Genomic DNA, 10236 nt, shown 5'->3' with positions numbered 1-10236 from the left:
TGGCTTTAGATACACTTTAATGGTATTTTTCAAATTTTCACTAATATATATAATATCAGATAGATATCAGAGATACAAAATGCAAAAACTGATTTGACCAATAATTTCTTAAAGGAAGATTATTTAAATTCGTTCTAATGATACTGTTTTATTAAAGTCAGTGCAAAAATAACCCATGCAAAACTTGAGGTACAGTATTAATTAATTAAATGTCGTGTTTTAAACAAAAAAATGTGAAGCCCTTATTGGCTTGTATGGTACAAAATCTCCATGATTAATCCAGTTTTCACAAATAAGTTCCAATAACATAGGATATAAACATATCCAGTACAGGTCATAGGTAGTACACAATAAAAACTATGCAAGTAAAAAGATTTGATTTTCTCTGCTTCCCAACTTCAAGAGATCAAAACAAACTTGTTGCAAAGGAAGCCGTGTGCATTGAGGGTTGCCTCTTTAAATTGCTGCCCGAATACTCATAAAACAGTCCAGAGTTAGCTACTGGGCATAACTGGAAATGATTATATTAATAAAACCTCTATTAAAACTCCAAAGCTGCATCAATGGCTCATTTAATAGAAGGAATTGTTTCTTGTTCTTTCTACAGAGGGATGAAAGCAGTCTCCTCTCCCAGAGAGTACGGCTCCTCTATAAACGTTCTCAGGAGGAGAGAGTGACTGTGCCCCGCAGATATTTCGTAGGCCACATCAATAGGGACTAAATCTGATGAGGATGGGGGAGTTCGGGAATGTATAATTGTGAACATCTTTCTGCAGGAAGTGGGGCCCCTCAATCCACTGCAGTGTTCCAGAATGGGGCTTACAAATATACATAACAAGGAATGGATACACTTTTTCAACGTCCCATACTGGGCCATAGGTATGTACAGAAAAACAAGTTTTGTGTCTGTTGAAAAAGTTAACTACATGTCAGCAGTAATTCCAATTCTGTGAAAGCAAGCCTGCACTTCCAGACCTCAAAAGAAGGGTAGCCATTGCACCTGGCACTGTTATTGATGGTAAGTTTTCACTGGTTGTTCCCTATTGTCACTGCGGTATTGTCTCGTCATCTCTCAGCATGGATTTAATTCCAGCTATAATAAATTGCAATGGCTGCAAATTAAAAAGCTATTACCTGTGGTGCCAGTTGACTCTGTGACCCAGACAGTTTCTGTCATGTCAGCAATTGTAAATGACAGATGGAGTACTGTAATTCCCAGCAGTACAATGGGACAGAGTTCCAAGGCTTTTAACCTGGAGACAGCTTCTGTGAATGGCACTGGTGAGATTGTTTATTTCAGGGAACATTGGAAGCTTTGTCAACAAGTGTTAAATGAAATAATAGTTTGTGTGTCATTAGCTACTTTGATGCTGTGTGATACTGCAGCTTGTTTGGAATATGCACATTTATTAGACTGAAAATACGCTCACAAAAATAAAGCTTAACCCTAATCGTTAGAAATGTAAGTACTCTATACTTCAGTACATACTGTATGAAGGCAGTAATAGGGAGTAAGAAAAATATAGAAAAAAGTTTTTTTTAACACTTAAAAAATTTGAATACTGCCTGGGCCACAAATCTGTTATTTTTTGAGTATTGGCCATCACAGTATTTTGTCACTAGCTCTAAAAAATGTATTTTGTAGTGGGAGCTTTCTATGTTAAACAGCTGTTTACATTGCGACATGCCGCCTGCCAAAGTATTGTCTTTATTGCAAAATCGTTTATTTATGATGTCTCTACTAAAATATGACTATTAAGGTGATGCATTTATAGAAATTTAAAGATGTCTGCCTAAAAATATATTTTTTTTAAAGATATAGTTAGCCACCCCATCAAAGTATTTTGTAAGTCATAAGCATATAGCTTAATCACTCCAGGACCAGAGACCTTTTCCCTAATCCCTTTAGAAATACGTTTTTTATTTTAAACTATTAACTTTTTTGTTTCTGTGGTCTGGCATATCATAATATGCATTTTTTGGAGGTACTGGAGCTTTGATTTGCAGTTATAAAAATAAATACATACATTTTTATGTCATAGAATAAAATAAAATAAAAATCCAGCATTTGTTAATGTTGTTTTAACGATATTTTTACAAAATATACACAGCTACAGAATTACTCTTCCCAGCAATATATATCTGTCATAGTCTTTGTGTGACTTGTATTTTATGCAAAATAATACAAGTTACCTTTTTAATTTAGGGTTGGAGAACACACAATAAAAAAATAAGCGCTTCTGCAAGCAGGTTGCAAAATTACACTGTTTTTGCAGGTTTGCAGTTGACTTTCATGTTTTGTGCACTGATGCCACCCAGAGCATCCCGTAGAGCTGATTTTCTAAGGAATTGAGATGGTTTACTTTGCAAACTGAATGTTCACTGAAATTGGTAAATAAAATGAAACTATGTTTAGTTCAAATCAACCAATTGTGGGTTAGCAAAAAATCTGTTTCATTCCCATTTCTCTTGGATTAGGATTAGATCAGAGGGGAGCCTGATCAAGCTCCCCCTATACATAATTCAACCTCCTTGCCAAGTGATGGACACCTTACATTTTCAGCACCGGGACATCAACACAGTAAGTGTGGTTTAAAAAACAATGGCATCCCCCAGAGCAAATTCTGTATCCTCACTTTAAAATTACACTTTCTCTGATATGGTTGTAGTAAACAGATTTTTCATGTGAGAACTGCAGACACTTTAGCCTATCAAGGCTAGGTGTGGTTGATTACTTGTAGAGAGCCCCCCTCTTCCCCACTGCCACACATTTTACAATGTTCATCTGACTACACCCTATTTAACACTACATTCATACATAAAGTACATTACCTGTACTTTATGAGTCTGTGACACCATAGATAATTTTTTTCGAACAGTGCCCTTCACATTTAGCCATTTCAGCTCTTGCACCTGTGTACACCCCTTATGTACCATAGCAGTTTTACATTAGATCAAACAATTGCTCCTAAAGCAATGCATACACCTTTTTGAGAACAAGTAGAACTTTCTTTTGGTAGAATTTAATTTTACATCACAGTGGTGTAGTAGTTATCACTCTCACCTAGCAGTAAAAAGGGTCGCTGGTTCAAATCCCAACCATGGCACTACCTGCCTGGAGTTTGCATGTTCTCACTGTGCCTGCGTGAGTCTCCTCCCACACTCCAAAAACATGCTGGGAGGTAAATTGGCCCTAATATATGAATGGGGACCTTGGATTGTGGGCTCCTTGAGGGTAGGGACCGATGTGAGTGTGTAATGTACAATGTACAGGGATAAGGACAATTGTAGGCCCTCACTCAGGATGGCCTGGTGTCTTTATTCAACCATACTAACTATGTAGCTATATATATATATGGGGTGTGTAAAGACATCCTTTTTATCTCAAGTAACGCAGGTTTCCGTTACATCAGAGGGGGGCGGGGTCACCCACACGTCATTGGGGAAGCCTGGCTTCCTCACTTGCGTCAGAGGGGGCGGGTCAGGTGACGGGTGGCCCGCCCTCCTCATATAAGAAACGTTAGGCCGCCGGGATCCCGCAGTGTCTCTGACAGTGGAGACAGAGAATGCATGGATGAACTGCGTTGCGCTGGACTGAGAGATCACCTGTCGCTGGATCAGATCAGCCATTGCTGGACCCCAGAGAGATGATCATCCGTCGCAGGAGTGGATTACCACCGTTGGAATCTTTTTTTAATTTTTTTATTTTTAATAAAGGAATTTTTTAAAAGTGTGTTTGTCTTATTTAACTATTTTTTACACTTTCTTTGTGAAATGGTAGGGGTACTTTTGTACCCCCTTACCATTTCAAACAAGGGGGGCCCTTGTCCCCATCAACATGGGGACATGGTGCTTGCTTTGGGGGGACCCCAAAGCATCCTTCCAATGTTGAGGGAATGTGGCCTGGTATGGTTCAGGAGGGGGGAGCTGCTCTCTCGTCCCCCCCTCTTTTCCTGTGGCCTGCCAGATTGCGTGCTCAGATAAAGGGTCTGGTATGGATTTTTAGGGGGACCCCCATGTCAATTTTTTTTTTTTAATTTGACGTGGGGTTCCCCTTAATATACTTTCCAGACCTGAAGGGCCTGGTAATTGAATTTGGGGGAACCCCACGCTTTTTTTTTTATCAATGAATTTCAATGTTCTCTGTATTACGGGATCCGACAATTCATTATAGCCGCAAGTGATTTTAAATGACTTTTTTCCTGCAGAAATTACACTTTGTGCAGGGACAGTTCTAAGCAGGGGAAACATGCGCCCCTTCACAGGCATACTATAGACACCCCCCAGGTACGAAATGTAAAGGAATATTACACTTTTATTGTTTCACTTTAATCAATATTAAAATCACTGCTCCCGAAAAACTTCAGTTTTTAAAACTTTTATTTGCATTGATACATTTCCTCTGGGGCAGGACCCAGGTCCCCAAACACTTTTTAGGACAGTAACTTGCATATTAGCCTTTAAAATTAGCACTTTAGATTTTGAATGTTCGAGTCCCATAGACTTTAATAGGGTTTTAAAGTTCACTCGAAGTTTAGGTCTGTTCGCAGGTTCTGGTGCGAACCGAACCGGGCGGTGTTCGGCTCATCCTTACTGAAACCTTTACATGGTCTAGTCCTCACCAAGTTAGTTATTGCAAGTTATCCTTATATGAGGCACATCAGGACCAACCTGCTGTCATTCTCAAGTGATTTTCTATGGCCCTAATTAAATAGTAAAACCCCCTTATTTGTGTTTTGAATATGACTCTAGGAGATCATAGTTACATAGTTACATAGTTAGTCAGGTCGAAAAAAAGACACAAGTCCATCCAATTCAACCTTAAAAACAAATAAATAAAATAAAAAATAATCGTACAATCCAAATACCAAATACAGCAGGGGAAAAAAAATTCCTTCCTGATCCCCCAATCGGATTTTCCCTGGATCAACTTTACCAATGTTAGTACCCAATTATACTATGTACATTCAGAAAAGTATCCAGGCCTTTCTTAAAGCAATCTACTGAGCTGGCCAGAACCACCTCTGGCGGGAGTCTAGTCCACATTTTCACAGCTCTAACTGTGAAGAAACCTTTCCGTACTTGAAGATGAAATCTCTTTTCCTCTAGACGTAAAGAGTGCCCCCGTGTCCCCTGGGTTGACCATACAGAGACCAACTCAACACCAAGTTCACTATATGGACCCCTAATATATTTGAACATGTTGATCATATCCCCCTTATTCTCCTCTTCTCAAGAGTGAATAAATTTAGTTCCTATAATCTTTCCTCATAGCTGAGTTCCTCCATGCCTCTTATCAGTTTGGTTGCCCTTCTCTGCACTTTCTCCAGTTCCCCCGATATCCTTTTTGAGAACTGGTGCCCAAAACTGAACTGCATATTCCAGGTGAGGTCTTACTAATGATTTGAACAGGGCAAAATTATATCTCTCTCTCTGTAGTCCATACCTCTCTTAATACAAGAAAGGACTTTGCTCGCTTTGGAAACAGCAGCTTGGCATTGCATGCTATTATTGAGCTTATGATCTACCAAAACCCCCAGATCCTTCTCCACTATGGATCCCCCCAGTTGTACTCCCCCTAGCATGTATGATGCATGCATATTCTTAGCCCCCAAGTGCATAACTTTACATTTATCAACATTAAACCTCATCTGCCACATAGTCGCCCAATTAGACAGTGTATTGAGGTCGGCTTGTAAATTGGAGACATCCTGTAAGGACGTTATTCCACTGCATATCTTGGTGTTATCTGCAAAGACAGAAATGTTACTTTTGATCCCAGACCCAATATCATTTATAAAGATGTTAAAAAGTAAGGGTCCCAGCACTGAACCTTGGGGTACACCACTGATAACCTTAGACCATTCAGAGTAAGAATCATTAATCACTAATTCTGTCTTTTAGTCAATTTTCTATCCATTTACAAAATGATATTTCCAAACCTGTAGACTTTACCTTACACATGAGCCGTGTGTGGGGAAATGTATCGAACGCTTTTGCAAAATCCAAGTATACCACGTCTACCAGTATACCATGTATTAGCCGAAATCACGCGAGATTTCGGCTGTAATAGCCGAAATCACGCGAGATTTCGGCTGCATTAGCCGCAATGTCTCCTGGGATTACTTGGACGAGATCCCAGGAGACAGTGCGGGGTTCAGCAGGAAGTGATGCTGATCCCCGCAAGAGACCGCCCATCGCCGCAGGGGAGGAAAATCAAATGCTACAAATTACAAAAGGTAGATTAATAAAAAATAAAACAAATGTGGCATTATCAAATGTACGGTCTAGAGGCAACAGAATGGGAAAATGTATTATTATGTGTGCAGAACCGCTTTAATAAATTAGCCTTCTCTTTGTCCCCAGTCACCCACTCTAGATTATTTTGTAAAGGGCCTACATGCTCATAATTGACCTTTTTACTATTAATATATTTGAAGAATTTTTTGGGGTTTCTCCTATTATATTTTGCAATCTGTCGTTCGTTTTGAATTTTTGCATCCTTGATTTCCTTTTTACATATTCTGTTAAATTCTTTGTAACATTTAAATGACACTAGTGATCCTTCATTTTTTTATTTTTTAAAAGCTCTTCTCTTATAGTTTATAGCTTTTTTAACTTTGGCTGTGAGCCACATAGGTTTTGTTTTTAGCCTTTTAAACTTATTGGCCATGGGAATATACTTTGCAGTGAGGTCCCAAACAGTCTTTTTGAAGAATTCCCATTTCTGTTCTGTGCCCATTGAAGCGAATATTCTCTCCCAGTCTAAGTCCTGGAGAGCAGCCCTCCTCCTTGGAAAATTTGCTCTGTTGAAGTTAAGTGTTTTTATCTTACCTGTATGTATTTCTTGTTTTGCTCTAACATCAAAGGAAATCATGTTATGATCACTGCTACCCAGGTGTTCCTTTATCTGGACATTAGTAATAAGATCTGCATGGTTTGAGATTACCAGGTCCAACAGAGCTTCATTCCTAGTTGGGGCCTCAATAAACTGGACCATAAAATTGTCCTGTAATAGGTTTATCATTTTTTGCATTTAACTGTCCCAGTAGTGCCATTACTCCAGTCAATTTCAGTCAATCATGCCTTTAATATTTAACAAAAAAAAAGAAAAATAGGGTGCACCAGCCTTGTGCATTATCCTTTGTTAAGTTTAATAAAATAATATATTAAAAATCACTCACAAACATGTGAAGGAAAACCGCAATATAAAAGCCTTAATCTGACGGCAATTGGTCTGGTATCAACAGTCTCCAGGTAATGAAGGAGAGGATACGGGAACCACTGCTGTCTGACGCATTTCAAAGGAGTACCTTATTCCCCAGAGCCTGGCAGTGCTGCCTCCTTCAGCTACTTAAAGCAGTTGTATATGCTGAAAATTATTAGTTTTTTTTTTTATACACCTACAAGGCAAAAGACATAATGAGCATACTAGCTCATTATGAAATACTTACCTTAGAACGAGGCGTCGATAACTCACCTGGTCCACGCTGAGGAAGCTGACATGTTACCTTGGCGTGTCTTCCTGGTATCGCGGCTCCAGCTCTGTGAGTGGCTGGAGCCGCGATGTCGTCACTCCCACACAAGCAGGCGGGAGACTTCTTTCTGGAAAAGTCCAGAGTCTACCGGGCTTTCAGTCCAGAATCCCCTGTGCACATGCGCCACTGAAGTCAGTGGCTCATTGCGAAGGGAATATCTCCTAAACGGTATAGGTTTAGGAGATATTATTTTTATTATTATTATTATTATTTATTATTATAGGCTTTCCTGTAGGTAAAAGTAAAAATTTTGACTATACAACCGCTTTAAATACACAAATGCATTCATAGAACCCATCCCAGAGAAGCCTCAGGGACTGCCCACTAGTTGTGGGTGGTCCAGTGGGGAGGGGAAGGACTAGAGTGACAACGCCACAGTATGTATGTATATATGTATGTATGTGTATGTATATATATATATATATATATATATATATATATATATATATATATAGAGCACAAAATTCCCACCGTATAGTGTAGACATGTGGGTTCACAGACTGACATAGTAGATCCCCATCGTGTGAGAGACAGTCAAGTGCTATGTACATAAAGATGCCTAATGGCCAACCAACAATAGATGTAATATTATATGGGTTTGAGTCTTACCATGTGTTGGTATGTTGACCCATACATGTAAATGCTTAGATTGACCACCGCTGTATGTCGTGTCTACCCCACCAGTGGTGCTCTTGTTCCATCTTAGTGATCAGATTGGCGTCTGAAGCACACGCCGCTTTGTTTACTTTCTGGAAAACCGGAAGTGCGGTCCAGATGTCATTTCCTGCTTGCCCATCATCACACAGGAATGACATCCACCGATGTTATTCGTACATACAAGAAGAATTATCCACATTCTCTGATATTGCGACATTTGATAGTTGGGATCAGAAAGTGAACGAGCAAATGACGGAGTATGAAGCTAACCTTATAAGTAAAAAGTCAGGTAAATTTGAGCAGATCGGTTGGACTACCTGAATGATCAGGAGTTCAACTGGTAAAAGGTTAACACTACCACTAATAACAACAAGCATAGGAAAGGTCCTGAATATAATTCTAATGGAAATGAGCATACACATTCCACTTCATATAATATCATTTATTTCAGCCTCAGACTGATACATATAATACTAGGTAACAACAATGTCTGGGGAATGCCCAGGAAAAAACCAAAGCCTACTTACCACCAGCTCGCAGACAACCAAATTAACCTGTCTAAGCCCCGTACACACGGTCGGACATTCTGCCAACCAAATCCGTCGGATTTTGTCCGACGGATTGTGTCCGAAACTGTTGCAGGGTACCTGCATGCGGCAAGCCATCACTCCGGAGCAGGAGTCTACAGGCATCTCTCCCCAGGCTCTGGGGATCATGATGACTCTCATAAGGGGACCTTAGACTTTAGGCTTTAAATACTCAGTTCCCAAAATGTTATACTAATTTTGACCAAAAATGTTGGTGTCTAATCTGCTTGCAATGTTGATTTGTCAAATTACAAATTTTTGTTCTTGTTTCACTACACAGTGTCCTTCAACGCCACAGGAATGGCAGACTGTGGCCTCCTACTTTGCCAGTCATTGGGCCTTTCCCAATTGTAGAGGAGCAATAGATGGGAAGCACGTCCGCATCATCCCACCACCCAACTCGGGGTCGTACTATTATAATTATAAGGGGTTTCATAGTATCGTGATGTTGGCGGTGGTGTCTGCGACATATGAGTTTTTGTATGTGGACATGGGGCAAAATGGACGGATGTCGGATGGTGGAGTCTTCGCACGGACGGAGTTCTACTGGCGTCTCCAGAGTGGCAGTCTGGGCTTGCCACCCCCAGAGGAGAATCAGGAAGGACTCCCGTTCGTCTTCGTTGTGGATGAGGCGTTTGCCCTGGCGAACCATCTGATGCAGCCTTTCCCCATAAGGACCTTCACCCCAGACCAGAGGATTTTTCATTTCCGCCTGTCCAGAGCCCGAAGAGTGGTGGAAAACACTTTTGGTATACTGGCCAGCCGGTTCCGCCTTTTTCTTACGCCTATTCACATGGCGGAATACAAACTGAATCACATAGTGCTGGCGTGCTGTGTTCTGCACAATTTTATGAAAAAAGTTTCTGTGAACTATGCGGTCTCAGTTGGCAAACAAGAAGCAGAATTGCTGGAAAATTAAGATAACCTCACGGGCCTTGAACATGCTCATCCTGGCTTGCCCCCCCAAAGCGCCTGTGAGGTTAGAATACAATACATGGACTACTCTGTGGGTAGGGGGGCCATTGATATGCCAGACAATGTCTGAGCGGCATTTTAAGAATACATTTTTATCTGAAACTCCTTCATTTACTGCTTGGCTTGGTTTTAGGTGTCTCCTAGGTATATTTATGTTTTTTCAAGTTGTGCCTTTTTCACCAACAGTGCAAACCCAAGTTCAGAGTGAGATGAGGGGACAGTCTCTTCTTCAGATAATCTTATTATGTTGTGGGTCTGCTACACACACACACCTTGTTTTTGTAAATAATGTATGTAGTGCATTACTGACCAAAATCGTGCTCATTTTCTGCACCATGGCAGGAAAATGGCATGATTGTCAAAATTTACACCTCACTGTGGGTGTTTTTTTACTAAAGGCGCATCCACTATGCACTACAAGTGCAGTGCAAAAGTACACCTGAAACTGCACTTGGAGTGCAAAGTGGAGTTGCCTTTAG

At 40.3% G+C, this 10236-nt stretch overlaps 1 long non-coding RNA gene across 1 annotated transcript; it reads left to right on the top strand.

Annotated features, from left to right (window-relative positions):
* Positions 1-640: 640 nt before the first annotated feature.
* LOC143929935 (uncharacterized) lies at positions 641-9862 on the top strand. Its single transcript, XR_013262653.1, has 2 exons — positions 641-1018; positions 9063-9862. It is a non-coding gene; the product is annotated as an uncharacterized LOC143929935 (long non-coding RNA).
* Positions 9863-10236: the final 374 nt, after the last annotated feature.

This window comes from Lithobates pipiens, unplaced genomic scaffold, assembly GCF_037356315.1.
Source record: "Lithobates pipiens isolate NorthernLeopardFrog02 unplaced genomic scaffold, aLitPip1_a1.2 Scaffold_25, whole genome shotgun sequence".
NCBI classification, from domain to species: Eukaryota; Metazoa; Chordata; class Amphibia; order Anura; family Ranidae; genus Lithobates; species Lithobates pipiens.
Note: the sequence above shows the minus strand (reverse complement) of the source record. Positions and strands in the feature narration are given on the sequence as shown.